This window comes from Mobula hypostoma, chromosome 2, assembly GCF_963921235.1.
Source record: "Mobula hypostoma chromosome 2, sMobHyp1.1, whole genome shotgun sequence".
In the NCBI taxonomy this organism is placed as follows: Eukaryota; Metazoa; Chordata; class Chondrichthyes; order Myliobatiformes; family Myliobatidae; genus Mobula; species Mobula hypostoma.
In genome coordinates this window covers 53547639-53565625 of record NC_086098.1, presented here as the reverse complement: position 1 = coordinate 53565625, position 17987 = coordinate 53547639, and the positions used below count along the sequence as shown (strand labels likewise).

The 17987-nt window shown below is 41.2% G+C and overlaps 1 protein-coding gene across 1 annotated transcript in view; it reads left to right on the top strand.

Annotated features, from left to right (window-relative positions):
* The window catches only part of LOC134340239 (visinin-like protein 1), a 140170-nt gene that overhangs the window by 57798 nt on the left and 64385 nt on the right, over window positions 1-17987 (top strand). The gene's annotated exons all lie outside the window — the stretch shown is intronic.

The window sequence follows — 17987 nt, the reverse complement described above, 5'->3', positions numbered from 1 at the left end:
TTGACTCAGAGATTGGCAAAAAGCTGAAAAGAATTTGAAGGACAAATACAGCAGTTGCATTGTTACACCAAATTTGATTTCATCTTCAAAGATGCTTGAACAGCTATCATGAGACCCAGAGCATGTATATAGATACCCAAGATTATTTTCTTATTCCTTGAAGACATTGGGGTCAAAAATAGTGGTTTGGTGTGACTGTAAGCAAATAGGTTCTTAAGTAGTATTTGTGCAAAAGGCCAATAGAATGATAAGATTGTGAGGTAATTAACAAGATTGTTGCTGATGAGCAATGTTCTTTACCATCTCTCTGAAATCTAATGCAGTTGGTTGAATCTGAAATTTTACTAAACTTGATTTCTACTGCACTTTATGCACAGCTGGATATGTATGAGGGCAGTCCGAAGAATTTTATAATTAATGTGTGTAAAAGTTAGTCTGCTTATATAATGTAGTTATATGGAATCAAATATTTACCTAAAGATCTTCCTGTCCACCAAGCAGATATTTGGTCATATGTAAAGAATTGTCTATACAATTAAGATCACATCACTACTACTGTTGGTTCGGATGATAATCTGATGTTTATCACAACATAAAATTGAATTAATCCAAGGTGCCTTCATTAACTGCAAAGTGATGCATCTGAAGGATATCAAGACCTGTAAAACAATGAGTTTCACGCCCTCTTGAAAACTATTCCTTTTTTTTTGGAATGATGCTGGGTTACTCCAGATTTGTCCATTTTGTTAACACTATTGTAACACCTTAGAAGAACCAGAAATGCAACTGAACTGATTCACAGTAAGAACATAGGCACAATTTGAATAGCAAATCTCAATGGATCATGATGATGCAGAGAACCCAAAGATCTAACTGAAATGAATATCTGTTAATTCTGCCTTTTCACTCTGCTTCCAGTGGAACAGTAGAAGATGTGTATATACTTTATGAATTATTAAGTGAAGGGACTGAGGTTAGGACAGACGGTAAAAAAGTAAAGATGGTGTGCAATCGGACTGTCAGAAAGGACAGGCAGGTGATGGGACTTAGTTGCAGCCAACAGGCTGAGTATCAAAACATTAGGGATGCAGAATCAGAAAGGACAGCAAATACGGTACTCAAGGCGTTGTATCTAAATGCACGTAGTATAAGAAATAAGGTGGATGATCTTGTTGCACTATTACAGATCGCCAGATATAATGTTGCGGCCATCACTGAATCGTGGCTGAACGACGGTTGTAGTTGGGAGCTGAATATCCAAGGTTACGTGTTATATCGGAGGGATGGGAAGGTAAACAGAGGGGGTGGTGTGGCTCTAATTGTAGAGAAAGGCATCAAATCAGGAGAAAGATGTGACATAGGATGGGAAGATACTGAATCCTTGTGTGTTGAGTTAAGAAACTGCAAGGGTAAAAGGATGCTGATGGCAGTTATATACAAGCCTCCCAACAGTGGCTGGGAGGTGGACCACAGGTTACAACAGGAAATAGAAAAGGCGTGTCAATAGGCCGATGTTATGGTAGTCATGGGTGATTTTAACTTGCGGGTCAACAGGGAAAATCAGGTTACTAATGGATCTCAAGAGAGTGAGTTTGTTGAGTGCCTAAGAGATGGCTTTTCAGAGCAGTTTGTTGTTGAGCCTACTAGGAGATCAGCTATACTGTATTGGGTGTTATGTAATGACCTGGAGGCGATTAGGGAGCTCAAGGTAAAAGAACCCTTAGGAACCAGTGATCACAATATGATTGAGTTCAACTTGAAATTTGATGGGGAGAAAGTAAAGTCTGATGTAGCAGTATTTCAGTGGAGTAAAGGAAATTACATTGGTATGGGAGAGGAGTTGGCCAAAGTTAATTGGAAGGAGCTGCTGGTAAGGATGTCAGCAGAGTAGCAATGCCGTGTGTTTCTGGGAAAAATGAGGAAGGTGCAGGACATGTGTATTCCAAAAATGAAGAAATACTCAAATGGTAAAATAGTACAACCGTGGCTGACAAGGGAAGTAAAGCTATTGTAAGAGCAAAAGAAAGGGCATATAACAAAGCAAAATTAGTGGGAAGACAAGGAAATCTGCAGATGCTGGAATTTCAAGCAACACACATCAAAGTTCCTGGTGAACACAGCAGACCAGGCAGCATCTCTAGGAAGAGGTACAGTCGACGTTTCGGGGTGAGACCCTTCGTCAGGACTAACTGAAAGAAGAGCTAGTAAGAGATTTGAAAGGGGGAGGGGGAGATCCGAAATGATAGGAGAAGACAGGAGGGGGAAGGATGGAGCCAAGAGCTGGACAGTTGATTGGCAAAAGGGATATGAGAGGATTATGGGACAGGAGGCCTAGGGAGAAAGAAAAGGGGGAGGGGGGAAAAAAGCCCGGAGGATGGGCAAGAAGTATAGTGAGAGGGACAGAGGGAGAAAAAGGAGAGAGAAGAATGTGTGTATATAAATAAATAACGGATGGACTACGAGGGGGAGGTGGGGCATTCGCGGAAGTTTGAGAAGTCAATGTTCATGCCATCAGGTTGGAGGCTATCCAGACGGAATATAAGGTGTTGTTCCTCCAACCTGAGTGTGGCTTCATCTTTACAGTAGAAGAGACCGTGGATAGACATATCAGAATGGGAATGGGACGTGGAATTAAAATGTGTGGCCACTGGGAGATCCTGCTTTCTCTGGCAGACAGAGCGTAGGTGTTCAGCGAAACGGTCTCCCAGTCTGTGTTGCCAATATATAGAAGGCCGCATTGGGAGCACCGGACGCAGTATATCACCCCAGCTGACTCACAGGTGAAGTGTTGCCTCACCTGGAAGGACTGTCTGGGGCCCTGAATGGTGGTAAGGGAGGAAGTGTAAGGGCATGTGTAGCACTTGTTCCGCTTACAAGGATAAGTGCCAGGATGGAGATCAGTGAGGAGGGATGGGGGAGACGAATGGACAAGGGAGTCGCGTAGGGAGCGATCCCTGCGTAAAGTGGGGGGGGGCATGGAAAGATGTGCTTAGTGGTGGGATCCCATTGGAGCTGGCGGAAGTTACAGAGAATTATTTGTTGGACCCGGAGGCTGGTGGGGTGGTAGATGAGGACAAGGGGAACCCTATTCCTACTGGGGTGGCGGAAGGATGGAGTGAAAGCAGATGTGCGTGAAATGGGGGAGATGTGTTTGAGAGCAGAGTTGATGGTGGAGGAAGGGAAGCCCCTTTCTTTAAAAAAGGAGGACATCTCCTTCGTCCTGGAATAAAAAGCCTCATCCTGAGAGCAGATGCGGCGGAGACGGAGGAATTGCGAGTAGGGGATGGCATTTTTGCAAGAGACAGGTGAGAAGAGGAATAGTCCAAATAGCTGTGAGAGTCAGTAGGCTTATAGTAGACATCGGTAGATTGGGAAGTTTTTAAAAACCTACAGGGAGGAACTGAAAAAATCATTAGAAGTGAAAAGATGAAATATGAAAGGATGCTAGCAAATAATATCAAAGTGGATAGTAAAAGCTTTTTCAAGTATGTTAAAATAAAAGAGAAATGAGAGTGGATACAGGACGACTAGAAAATGAGGTAGGAGAAATAATAAAGGTACATAAGTCACCCGGACCAGATGAACTGCACCCTAGGGTTCTGAAAGGGGTAGCGTTAGAGATTATGGTGGCAATAGAAAGGATCTTTCAAAAATCATTGGACTCTGACATGGTGGCAGAGGACTGGAAAATTGCAACTGTCAATCCACTCTTTAAGAAAGGAGGAAGGTAGCAGAAAGGAAATTATAGGCCAGTTAGCCTGACTTCAGTGGTTGGGAAGATGTTGGAGTCAATTGTTAAGGGTGAGGTGATGGAGTACTTGGTGACATAGTACAAGATAGTACAAAGACAGCATGGTTTCCTTCAGGGAAAATCCTGCCTGACGAACCTGTTGGAATTCTTTGAGGAGATTACAAGTAGGATAGATAAAGGGGATGCAGTGGATGTTGTATATTTGGACTTTCAGAAGGGCTTTGACAAGGTGCCATTAATGAGGCTGCTTACCAAGTTAAGAGCCCATGGTATTACAGGAAAATTACTAACATGGTTAGAGCATTGGCTGATTGGTAGGAGGCAGCGAGTGGGAATAAAAGGATCCTTGTCTGAATGGCTGCCAGTGACTAGTGGTGTTCTGCAGGGGTCGGTGTTGGGACCACTTGTTTATATGCTGTATATAAATGATTTTGATGATGGAATAGATGGGTTTGTTGCTAAGTTTGCAGATGATAGGAAGATTGGTGAAGGGGCAGGTAGTGTTGAGGAAATGGGTAGAATGCAAAAGGACTTGGACAGATTAGGAGAATGGTCAAGAAAATGGCAAATGAAATACATTGTTGGAAAATGCATGGTCACGTGCGGACTATTTTCTAAACGGGGAGAAAATCCAAACATCTGAGATGCAAAGGGACTTGGGAGTCCTTGTACAGAACACCCTGAAGGTTAATTTGCAGGTTGAGTCAGTGATGAGGAAGGTAAATGCCATGTTGGCATTCATTTCAAGAGGTCTAGAATACAAAAGCAAGAATGTAATGCTGAGGCTTTATAAGGCAGTGGTGAGGCTTCACCTTGAGTAACATGGACATTTTTGGGCCTCTCATCTTATAAAAGATGTGCTGGTATTGGAGAGGGTCCAGAGGAGGTTCACGAGGATGATTCCAGGAATGAAAGGGTTATCATATGAGGAACGTTTGATGGTTCTGGGCTTGTACTCGCTGGAATTCAGAAGGATGAGGAGGGATTTCATTGAAACCTTTCAAATGTTGAAAGGCCTAGATAGAGGAGATGTGGAAAGGATGTTTCCCATGGTGAGAGAGTCTAGGACAAGAAAGCACAACCTCAGGATAGAGGGGCATCCTTTCAAAATAGAGATGCAAAGAAATTTCTTTAGCCAAGGGGTGGTGAATTTGTGGAATTTGTTGCCACATTCAGCTGTGGAGCTCAGGTCTGTGGGTGTATTTAAGGCAGAGATTGATAGGTTCTTGATTAGATATGGCATCAAAGGTTACAGGGAGAAGGCTGGGAACTGGGGTTGAGAAGGAGGAAAAAAAAAAGGATCAGCCGTGATTGAATGGCGGAGCAGATTATGGTCTTAAGTAGCTTTGAAGGAGCATATGTTCTAATGCTTCATAATGATAGGCTAAATTCTTGTTTAAGGATCATATGACTTTACCTTCTTGGGTTTACTCCAGCGGTCATGTATCACCAGGAGTTTGAGGAGATTTGGTTTGTCACCTAAGATACTCGGAAGCTTCTACAGATGCACTGTGAAGACCATTCTGACTGGCTGCATCACTGGGCACTCGCCTCTGTAGTATCCAAAACACCTTCAAGAAGTGGTGCCTCAGAAAAGTGGCATCCATGATCCCTCTCCACCCGGGACACGGCCTCTTCTCATAGTTGCCATCAGGAAGGAGGTACAGAAGCTTGAAGGCGCACACTTGGAGTGATTCAGGAACAGCTTCTTCCCCACTGCCATTCAATTTCTAAATGGATATTGAACCCATGAACACTACCTTACTATTTTTTGAAATCTGTTTTTTCCACTAATCTTAATTCAACTATTTAATATACATGCAATTACTGTAATTCAGTTTTTTGTTTATTTATAATGTATTGCATTGTTCTGATGCTGCAAAATTAACAAATTTCAGAACGTATGCCAGTAATATTAATTCTGACTCTAAGAATGGTCAATGCATCTTTGCCATCTTTGGCGTGATTGAGCTTGGTACAGTTTAATTTGGAGAGGAGGATATAGCAGCAATGTTTTGAGGATAATTCTGGTGTAAAAAACACAAAAGCCAGCGTACAATGTTTCGGTTACAACAAAAGACCTGTCTTCAGCTATGTTCTGGATAATGTGCCGAAATATTCAGCAACATTTGTCTTGCATTCTCTGAAGCGTACCAAATTATGTACAAATTGAGAAAACCCCACCTTTTATTCTTTTAATCTGGAGGAATTCCTATCAATTTCTCTTCTGATTTCTTGTTCTAATTACTATCACAAATTGGTCATCCTAGGTCCTAAAGTGGTATCAAAATGAAATTGTATGTCTGTCAACATAAAATGTAATAACTGATTAGTTTAGAAGCCCTCAAATGCTGGTCATGAATGTTTACACTGCAGTTTATAGGATTACTTGATTATTAAAGATTATCTGTGTTATACCTTCAGAGTAGATATGAACCAACTGAACCCATTTACAGCTGCCCTATAGTTTTATGTTTGAATTATCAACAGATGAAATATGTTTCTGATGAGGAATCAAGTAGTTGTTCAAAGAGTCATTGGGAATAGGACTGTATAAAAACTACCTACCAAACTCTTATCAAGACCATTGACAGGATTTTTGTTGTGATGGCTGATCATCGGTAGAGTTGGAGGAACTTTTGTCAGCAATACAGAGCAACACAAGATGTCATTAAGTCCACAGTAATGTTTGTAGTCAGTTTCTTGTGTTCCTTGATGCTAGCTCAAATGGATGGTTGATTGAGTTGTGCAGAACTGTGGTTATAGAGGTAATGACATACAACATGGAAATGGGTCCTTTCGCTTCAACAAGCTCACACCAACCATCAAACATGCGACACACGTAAAAGTTGTTAGTGAACACAGCAGGCCAGGCAGCATCTATAGGAAGAGATACAGTCGACGTTTCGGGCCAAGACCCTTCGTCAGGACTAATCCACCACTAATTCAGGTTTTAGTCAACCACATTTTCATCGACACCCCTCATATTTGACCACTCTGCTTCTAGTGTGTAGGAATGTACAGTGACCAATTAACCTAACTTGTACTGCTTTGGAATTTATGTGTCCAACAGAGTGATCAGCAGCACTGGGGCTCCACAGGGGACTGTCTTGTCTCCCTTTCTCTTCACCATTTACACCTCTGACTTCAAATACTGCACAGAGTCTTGTCATCTTCAGAAATTTTTGGATGACTCTGCCGTAGTTGGATGCATCAGCAAGGGAGATGAGGCTGAGTACAGGGCTACGGTAGGAAACTTTGTCACATGGTGTGAGCAGAATTATCTGCAGCTTAATGTGAAAAGGACTAAGGAGCTGGTGGTAGACCTGAGGAGAGCTAAGGTACCGGTGACCCCTGTTTCCATCCAGGGGATCAGTGTGGACATAGTGGAGGATTACAAATACCTGGGGATACAAATTGACAATAAACTGGACTGGTCAAAGAACACTGAGGCTGTCGACAAGAAGGGTCAGAGCCGTCTCTATTTCCTGAGGAGACTGAGGTCCTTTAACATCTGCCGGATGATGCTGAGGATATTCTATGAGTCTATGGTGGCCAGTGCTATCATGTTTGCTGTTGTGTGTTGGGGCAGCAGGCTGAGGGTAGCAGACAGCAACAGAATCAACAAACTCATTCGTATGGCCAGTGATGTTGTGGGGATGGAACTGGACTCTCTGACGGTGGTGTCTGAAAAGAGGATTCTGTCTAAGTTGCATGCCATCTTGGTCAATGTCTCCCATCCACTACATAATGTACTGGGTGGGCACAGGAGTACATTCAACCAGAGACTCATTCCTCTGAGATGCAGCACAGAGCGTCATAGGAAGTCATTCCTGCCTGTGGCCATCAAACTTTACAACTCCTCCCTTGGAGGGTCAGACACCCTGAGCCAATAGGCTGGTCCTGGACTTATTTCATATTTTACTGGCATAATTTACATATTACTATTTTAACTATTTATGGTTCTATTACTATTTATTATTTCTGGTGCAACTGTAACGAAAACCAAATTCCCCCGGGATCAATAAAGTATGGCTATGAAAGCAGAACAGAGGAAATCCACACCATTGTAGAGAAAGCATGCAAACTCCACACAGCATCCAAGATCGGGATTGGTTGTGTCTCCTATACTTGTAACAGTAATTCCATTTGGAGAACCAAGAGAAACTGCCCTGTGTAAATCACCAGCTGACTTAAATACCTGGCAATGGGCCATAACACAGCCCATTTATTTGAGGGTGCTACAAGATATAACAGGATCAAACATCTGTTAATGTTGCCTTCTCACCCTGCTTCCAATGGGGCAGCAGAAAATCTGTGTGTTTAGTAGGTGGCTTTGAAGATGCATACAGTATATTCCAAGGCTACTCTGGCATCAAGATAAATAATTAGCAAAATTTTTGTTTAAATATTGTATGACTTAACATTCTTGTTTTTCCTCTGGCAGAATTGTTAATGCATCATTATCTGTACACGTGTTCAAGCTTGGTACAGTTTAACTTGGAGAGGAGAATATAGACACAGCAATGTTGGAAGGAAAATCAGGCAATTCAAATGAGTAGGAGATTTGGCGTCACCAGACTAATGAGCATGTAACAGACTCAGCAATGGGATCCTCATTAAAGTAGTCATGATCTGTAAAGAGATTTGGGTTGTATTGAAAATTATATTATAAATGTTCATGCGGAGAAAATGATTTGAGCAAGATTATTACCTGTAGGTGCTGGTGATATGTAATGATATATCAATTTTTGATACTGATACTGTCAACTCCTTGTGAAGATTTACAGAAGCCTAATGTCAGTTCATAAAAACAGAAAATCGAAGTGCTTAAGTTCCAGGGACGAACCCACAATTTAGCGGTGAATTTGACTAAAGGAAGCCAGTCAACATAAAATCTGTAATATGAGAGTATAAATTTTACATGCATTTTCTTCAAAGAAGGAAAGCAGTGTGATACCATTATATGACTACAAGATATAGGAGCAGAATTAGGCCATTTGGCCCATCGAGTCTGGTCTGCCATTTTGTCATTGTCGATCCATTTTCTTCCTCTCAGCTCCAATCTCTTACCTTCTCCGTATGTCCCTTCATGTCCTGACCAATCAAGAATCTAACAACCTCGGCCTTAAATATACATAATGACTTTGTCTTCACAGCTGCCTGTGGCAAAGAATTCCACAAATTCACCACCCTCTGGCTAATTAAATTCCTCCTCATCTCCTTTCTAAAAGAACACCCCTCTATTCTGAGGCTATGACCACTAGTCTTAGACTCTCCTACTGTAGGAAACATCCTCTTCTCTTTCACTCTGTCAAGGCCTTTCACCATTTGATAGGTTTCAATAAGGTCGCCCCTCATTCTTCTGAATTCTAGTGAATACAGACCTAGTGCTATCAGATGCTCTTCATATGACAAATCATTCAATACTGGAATCATTTCGTTAAACTCCTTGGAACCCTCTCCAGTTTCAGCATATCCTTTCTAAGATAAGGGGCCCAAAACTGCTCACAATACTCCAAGTGCGGTGTCGCCAGTGCTTTATAAAGTCTCAACATTATATCCTTGCTTTTATATTCTAGTCTTTTTCAAACGAAATCTAACATTGCACTTGCCGCCTTCACCACAGACTTAACCTGTAAATTAACCTTTGGGGAATCCTGCACAAGGACTCCCAAGTCCCTTTGCATCTGTTTTTTTTTGTATTTTCTCTCCATTTAGAAAATAGTCAACCTTTTCATTTCTTCTACCAAAGTGCATGACCATATACTTCCTGACACTGTCTTCCATCTGACATTTGTTTGCCTAGTTTTCTAATCAAAGTCCTTCTGTAGCTTCTCTACTTCCTCAAAACTACCTGTCCCTCAACCTATCTTCATATCATCTGCAGACATTGCAACAAAGCTATCGATTCCATCAATAAGTCATTGACATATAGCATAAAAAGAATTGGTCCCAATACAGACTCCTTTGGAACACCACTAGTCACCGGCAGCCAGACGGAAAAGGCTCCCTTTATTCCCACTCTTTGCCTCCTGCCAATCAGCCACTGTGTTATCCATATTAGAATCTTTCCTGTAATACCATGGGCGTGTAGCTTGTTAAATAGCCTCGTGTGTGGCACCTTGTCAAAGGCCTTCTGAAAATCCAAGTACACAACATCAACCGATTCTCCTTTGTCTATCCTGCTTGTTATTTCCTCAAGTAATTCCAACATATTTGTCAGGTAAGATTTTCCCTTGGGGAAAGCATGCTGACTATGGCCTATTTTATCATGTGCCTCCAAATACCCTGTGACCTCATCCGTAATAATCAACTCCAACTTGTTGCCAACTGCTGAGGTCAGACTATCTGGTCTATAATTTCCTTTCCTCTGCCTCTGTCCCTTCTTGAAGAGTGGAGTGACATTTGCAGTTTTCCAGTCTTCCGGAACTATTCCAGAATCTAGTGATTCTTGAAAGACCATTAGTAATACCTCCAGCTACCTCATTTAGAATTCTAGGGAGTACACCATCTGGTCCAGATGACTTGCCTACTTTCAGACCTTTCAGTTTTCTGAGAACCTTCTCTCTAGTTATGGTAACTCCACCCACTTTATGTTCCCCCGACACCTGGAACTTCCACCATACTGCTAGCATGTTCACAGTGAAGACTGTTAAAAAATTATATACATATATTTTGCACGTGTGTGTGATATGTGAACACTATGTGCTCTGAATTCCTGGTTGTTAGTTAGAATAATCTTCTTTATTCATAGCTCCCATGTTCTGTAGATGTTGCCTTGTATTAGCCAAAGTCCACATTAAGTTATGTCAACAACAGGAATTCTGCAGATGCTGGAAATTCATGCAACACACATCAAAGTTGCTGGTGAATGCAGCAGGCCAGGCAGCATCTCTAGGAAGAGGTACAGTCGACGTTTCAGGCCGAGACCCTTTGTCAGGACTAACTGAAGGAAGAGCTAGTAAGAGATTTGAAAGTGACTTTCAAATCTCTTACTAACTCTTCCTTCACTTAGTCCTGACAAAGGGTCTCGGCCTGAAATGTCAACTGTACCTCTTCCTTAAGTTATGTCATATGGGTAGAAGGAGAAGAAAATAAACACCAGTTTTCTTATTAGTGATCCGTCTGCAAATTGTGAAGTAGCAGTTGGAAAGCAGTGACCATAAATAGAAGACAATTAACGTCAAAGTGATTGGGAGAAGAAAGGTGGTTGCACGGCAGTGTAGTGGGTTAGTGTAATCCTGTTACAGAGCCAGTGACCTGGGTTCAATTCTGCCGCTCTTTGTCAGAAGTTTGTACGTTCTCCCCATGATTGCGTAGGTTTCCTCTGGGTGTTCCAGTTTCCTCCCACATTCCAAAGACGTAAGGGTTAGTAGGTTGATGAATACGTAGGTGTAGTTGGGTGGCACCAGTTCGTTGGGCTGGAAGAGCCTGTTACTGTGCTGTATATTAGATTAGATTATGAGGACACGCAGTCCTCTTTTATTGTCATTTAGTAATGCATGTATATCTAAATAAAATGAACTTTGTGAAAAGAGAGCAGGGAAAAATTAAAGTTGGGTTAATCAATTTAAAAAAGAAATTGAAAAGTTTGCTATAATGTAACATTCCTTTACAAAAAATTGCCTGTATCATTGTTTCAAAAATATTACATGTGTAAGCCAGGGAATTCTTGACTACCTTGTCTAACGTCTGCGATTGGGAAATTAATGCTTTCATTTAGAGTAATAAAACCTTGAATTTTCAGTTGACCAAGGAAAGCCAGCATGAACTTGTGAAAGTTGGAGAAAGTCTGATGTATCTAATAAAATTTTCTGCAAAGATGACCAACGTAGTTAGCAGTAGAATGATAATGAGTATTATTTATATGGACTTCTAAGAAGCAGTTGATGAAGCCATTTGACCCACGATATGAATGGTGTTTTTTTTAAATGCAGCTATATCTTTGTGGTAACCATCTATCAGCATTCCACAATGATGCATTAAAACAGGGCAGACATGTTGAATGTCAGAGCTTCTGACATCCTATGCCGCATTTGAACTTGCCAGTGGTGCTGTACAGATCTGCTAAGGCAAGAATTCAGCTGCAGTTTGCATTTGGCCTCTTGTTTTACATTAAACCTGATCACAATCCCTTTAGTTTACATGGATTCTTCATGTTTTTGGGTAACAATAGTGCAGAAAAGTTGTTGGTGATTGTGGAGAAGGAAAACTACTTTGAAATTTATTTAGTCATAGTCATACTTTATTGATCCTGCGGGAAATTGGTTTTCGTTACAGTTGCACCATAAATAATAAATAGTAATAGAAGCCTTTTCAATGTCTCAGATCATCAGAGGCATTTAAAAACAATTACAAATATATTTAAAAGATGATAGTTGTCAGGAGATGAAGGCATTTTGAGTGTAAGCCTCAGAATTGGACTCACAAGGCCTGCTAAAAGTACAGAAATATGGAATACTTCTCAGATTCAGCATAGTTGGTCCTGCGTGTCCAGAATAAGCTTACTTGAGTGGCCGACTGGACAGATCCAGATCTTTACCAAGGATAAAGTTCAATGAATTCAAATCAATTTGCATATTGACCATTGTGAAATTGGCTGAGTTGTCAGTGGCAGAGATGAGACAGGTGGACAATGCATCGTGCTTACTTGGAGATGAGTGGTGAGGAATATGCAAATGGTTTATCACGATTGATAGGCGAGTGAGTTTAAAAATGGAATCTAATGTGGGAAAATGTGAAGACTGTCATTTTGGAAGGGAAATTTAAAAAAAAAATCTGGAAAAAGCTGCAACTTTCTGGACCAAGAGATTCGGGGGGCCTTGAGCATAAAAAGCTCGCAAGTGCAGCAGGTATTAGGAAGGCTAATAGAATATTGTTCTTTTATTGCAAGGCTTTTGGTGTATGGAAGTGGGGATGCCTTACTACAATTGTACAGAGCTCTAGTGAGGTCACATTCCAGATCACTGAACACTTGCCCGATGAAGGGCCTTGGCCTGAAACATCGACTATACTTGTTTTCATAGATGCGACCTGGCCTGCTGAGTTCCTCCGGCGTTTTGTGTGCATTGCATTGTCTTAATAGATTTGCTAATCATCTCATCAACCTGGAGATACTGAATATAGCTTAAAATGAACTACTGAAGGAATCCAGTGTGTCAGGCAACGTGGTGGCGGGGGGAAGGTCATCATTTTGAGTGGAGATCCTATATCAGGACTTTCTAGAGATGCCACCTGACCTGCTGAGTTCTTCCAGCAAATTGATTTATTTTTTTGCTCTGTTACATCACTGTGCTTCCACTATATGTGGCTTCCCCTCTGAGCTTTGGTGTCCATACTCTCAAATGTACACCTTAATAAGGTTATAAAACACAGACACCATCTCCAACTTGCCTTTTCATTCCAACTCGAAGCGCTTGTTGCCTCTTGATTTACACCTGTCTTTCCTTTTGATTCTAGTTGAATCCTTCTAAACTGACGTTTGGTTCTGCCACGGTCCTGAAATGGTCCTGAAAGAGAATTGCAGATTTTTTTATATATGTGAACTTGACTTTGTTATACGCTCTCTCCTTCTGTGTAACCTACCAGCACTCTCTAGTGCTGTTGACTACTTCCTCCGCCACTGCCTTTACTTTGTTGTCCAGGTGGCTCATCTTTTTGTAAAACTAAAAGAGCTGGAAGCATTCAGTAAAGAATCTCTGAAGAGAGAAACAGCACTGCTGTTTCCAGTAGAGGAGCTTTCATCAGAAACGAAAAATCAAAAATAAACCCTTTATTTTTTAACTTGCAAAGTCATAGCTCCCAGCATCAAATGTAAAACAGTTCACTCCCCTCATCCTTCCATCCTGTTCTTATTTTCATATGCTTTATCTTTGATCCTTTCTTTTCTCGGTTTCCATAACTACAGAAATTTAATTTCTGACACCTAAATTTTTAACAACTTACTTACTAGGTATTTGCAGCAGTTTTTGTTTTGAGATTTCCAGCACTGCAGTGTATTTTACTTTTCAATGAAGCTTTTGGTTAGTTACTTTCCATTTATTGAACTGTTGTCAGAGAATTATCTGCATTTTCCCATCTTGGCCCCAGTCAAAATATCATTGCCTATGGGATTCAGAATCAGAATCAGGTTTATTATCACTGGTATGTCACGTGAAATTTGTTAACTTAGCAGCAGCAGCAGTTCAATGCAATACATAATCTAGCAGAGAGAGAGAAAAAAGAATAAAATAATAAATAAACAAGTAAATCAATTACATGTATTGAATAGATTATTAAAAATGTGCAAAGACAGAAATATTGTATATTAAAGAAAGTGAGGTAGTATCCAAAGTTTCAAAGTCCATTCAGGAATTGGATGGCAGAGGGGAAGGAACTGTTCCTGAATCGTTGAGTGTGTGCCTTCAGGCTTCTGTATCTCCTACCTGATAACAGTGAGAAAAGGGCATGCCTGGGTGCTGGAGGTCCTTAATAATGGATGCTGCATTTCTGAGACACCACTGCTTGAAGATGTCCTGGGTACTTTGTAGGCTTGTACCCGAGATGAAGCTGACTAGATTTACAACCTTCTGCAGCTTCTTTTCGGTCCTGTGCAGTAGCCCCTCCATACCAGACAGTGATGCAGCCTGTCAGAATGCTCTCCACAGTACAACTATAGACCAAAAGACTATCATTGATACTGCTGTTTCTCACCTGCATTGTACTTCTCAATAGTTATCCAAAGACTCAGTAGGTTCCATTCGTAAGCAAATGACATTGACTCTACTTCTCAGGTGCCTCTCTGGATTGTGCCTCAGACTCTGGTATGCTGCATTGTTTAACACATGCCTAATGAAGGATGAACAAATATTTCCTTCAGCTGAATAAGGGGAATTTATTTTGACTTAATCCATCACAAGTGCAGCTTTCTGGACAACATCCTATTTCTGGGAAATGTCAGAATCTAAACCAGACAGACTACTTCCAATGACATATTTCTCTATCACGAACATATAACATTACTCAGACTATTTGCAGCCTCAGGTCATGTGCTGCTGAAACTCAGATTTATTCCTCTTACATTTGGATCTAACTATTCCACTTCTCTCTTGGCCAGCTTTGAATTTTCTACTTTGCTTGAATGAGATGATGTCCCAAAACTCTGTCACCTTCACTTTAGCTTTCTTCATTTATCATTCACTTATTTTATCCACGTTTGTTGATCTGATCACAGTTCAGAGTCTCATCCTGTGTGTGCCATCTTTTTTTTCTAAAGGAGGACTGAACCTTTGATTGCAACACATAACCTGTTCTAGATATTTCCAATCTTCTAACCCTGTGATTAAATATATTTAACTCTTGACTCAATGGGTGCAAGTTAGTGGTGATAAAATGGTAAATGCGTTAAGAACTTAGTGCAGAATTGTTTAAAATACTCCAAACCTTGCATCTAACTCCAAACCTTCACAATTTCTTTCTTACTTATGCATCTGAATTAAAACTCTTAAGTTTTGCCAACCACGTAACACAAAACATCGAGTCTACTCTTTTCCATAGATGCTGCCTGACCTGCTGAGTTCCTCCAGCATTTTGTGTGTGTGTGTGTTGCTTGGACTTCCAGCATCTGTAGGTGTTCTCTTGTTTGTCATTTAATATACTGTACATTTTCATTACACAGTCTGCAGTGAAATGTTTTATTACAAATAATGCCTCTCTATAAAGTAACATTTTTCAATGGTGAGCTATCAAATGGAGCATTCTTAGTTTGCACACAATCGTAACCGAACAAGATCTTTATAAATAACTAGCTTATTTTCCGAGAGAGTATAAATTAATCAAGCCTGCTTTCCAATACACTGGTTGACAGTGCTTTGCAATGAATAAACTAAAACTGACAACAATTCAATTTTGTTCCATTAACTCAAGCAAAAATACTCTAAGGGAAATCTGAGGCTGTTTTCAACAACAGACTGGGCAACAGTAATCTGGATCAATCATAGTTATGTACTTACAGCAAAGCATGATGCACTTTCTTTTCCTGCCTGCTGCAATCATTGAAAATAAACTCATCCATGGCATTCTGAATGAGGCTAGATTAACTTGGAATTTCCAGGGAATTGAGTTGGATCAGCCACATCTCTCAAATCTGTCTGTGCTTATCCCAATCTCTTTCTGTGAAAATCAAAGTAATTATGTTTCCTCATTCTTGGCTCCTTGTGAACACATCTCTATCGGTAGCTTAGTTATATCACTCTCTATTCTCTCAGTTCCTTTGGGGTGGGGAGGATTGCAGAAGAATTCAGGGGGTGGTGTAGGTGCAACTACTGACAGTTCTTATGAGTGTGATGGAGGCCAGTACTCTGTTAGGAACACTTGAGGACTATAGAAGACCTTTTCAGAATGGCAGGCGGTGACTAGTGGGGTACCGCAAGGCTCAGTGCTGGGACCCCAGTTGTTTACAATATATATTAATGACTTGGATGAGGGAATTAAATGCAGCATCTCCAAGTTTGCGGATGACACGAAGCTGGGTGGCAGTGTTAGCAGTGAGGAGGATGCTAAGAGGATGCAGGGTGACTTGGATAGGTTGGGTGAGTGGGCAAATTCATGGCAGATGCAATTTAATGTGGATAAATGTGAAGTTATCCACTTTGGTGGCAAAAATAGGAAAACAGATTATTATCAGAATGGTGGCCGATTAGGAAAAGTGAGGTGCAACGAGACCTGGGTGTCATTATACACCAGTCATTGAAAGTGGGCATGCAGGTACAGCAGGCGGTGAAAAAGGCGAACGGTATGCTGGCATTTATAGCGAGAGGATTCGAGTACAGGAGCAGGGAGGTACTACTGCAGTTGTACAAGGCCTTGGTGAGACCACACCTGGAGTATTGTGTGCAGTTTTGGTCCCCTAATCTGAGGAAAGACATCTTTGCCATAGAGGGAGTACAAAGAAGGTTCACCAGATTGATTCCTGGGATGGCAGGACTTTCATATGAAGAAAGACTGGATGAATTGGGCTTGTACTCGTTGGAATTTAGAAGATTGAAGGGGGATCTGATTGAAACGTATAAGATCCTAAAGGGATTGGACAGGCTAGATGCAGGAAGATTGTTCCCGATGTTGGGGAAGTCCAGAACGAGGGGTCACAGTTTGAGGATAGAGGGGAAGCCTTTTAGGACCGAGATTAGGAAAAATTTCTTTACACAGAGAGTGGTGAATCTGTGGAATTCTCTGCCACAGGAAACTGTTGAGGCCAGTTTATTGGCTATATTTAAGAGGGAGTTAGATATGGCCCTTGTGGCTACGGGGGTCAGGGGGCATGGAGGGAAGGCTGGGGTGGGGTTCTGAGTTGGATGATCAGCCATGATCATAATAAGTGGCAGTGCAGGCTCGAATGGCCTACTCCTGCACCTATTTTCTATGTTTCTATTAGCTTTTGTTGGCGTGTGGCCAAGTGGTTAAAGCTAGTGATCTGAAGGTCACTAGTTTGAGCCTCAGCTGAGGCAGTATGCTGTGTCCTTGAGCAAGGCACTTAACCACATATTGCTCTGCAACGACACTGGTCCCAAGCTGTATCGGTCCTAGTGTCCTTCCCTTGGACAACATTGGTGGCGTGGAGAGGGGAATCTTGCATCATGGGCAACTGCCGGTCTTCCATACAACCTTGCCCTGGCCTGCACCCTGGAAACCTTCCAACGCGCAAATCCATGATCTTACGAGATTAATGAATGCCTATATATTAGCTTTTTGAAAGGCCTAGATAGAGTGGACGTGCAGAGGATGTTTCCAATAGTGAGAGAGTCTAGGACCAGAGGGCACAGCCTCAGACTAGAGGTCATCCTCTCATAACAAAGGAGGAATTTTTTCAGCCAGAAGATGATAAATCTGTGGACTTCATTGCCACAGATGGCTGTGGAGGCCAAGTAATTGGGTATTTTTAAAATGGAGGTTGATAGGTTCTTGGTTGGTAAAGGTATCAAAGGTTACAATAGAAGACAGTAGAATGGGTATGAGATCGATAATAAATCAGCCATTATGGAACGGCAGAGCAGACTCAATGGGCTCAATAGCCCAATTCTTGTGATCTATAGTAGTCAACCTTACCACTTTAAAATGCAATTTAACCATGATTTTGCATTCTGCTTATGTACCACTTAAAATCTGTTTTTCAGTATTAAAGCAAAATAATGACTTTTAGATTGATTAAATATATAAAACAAAAATTGTCTGTACTTTGATTTTTTTATATTGCATT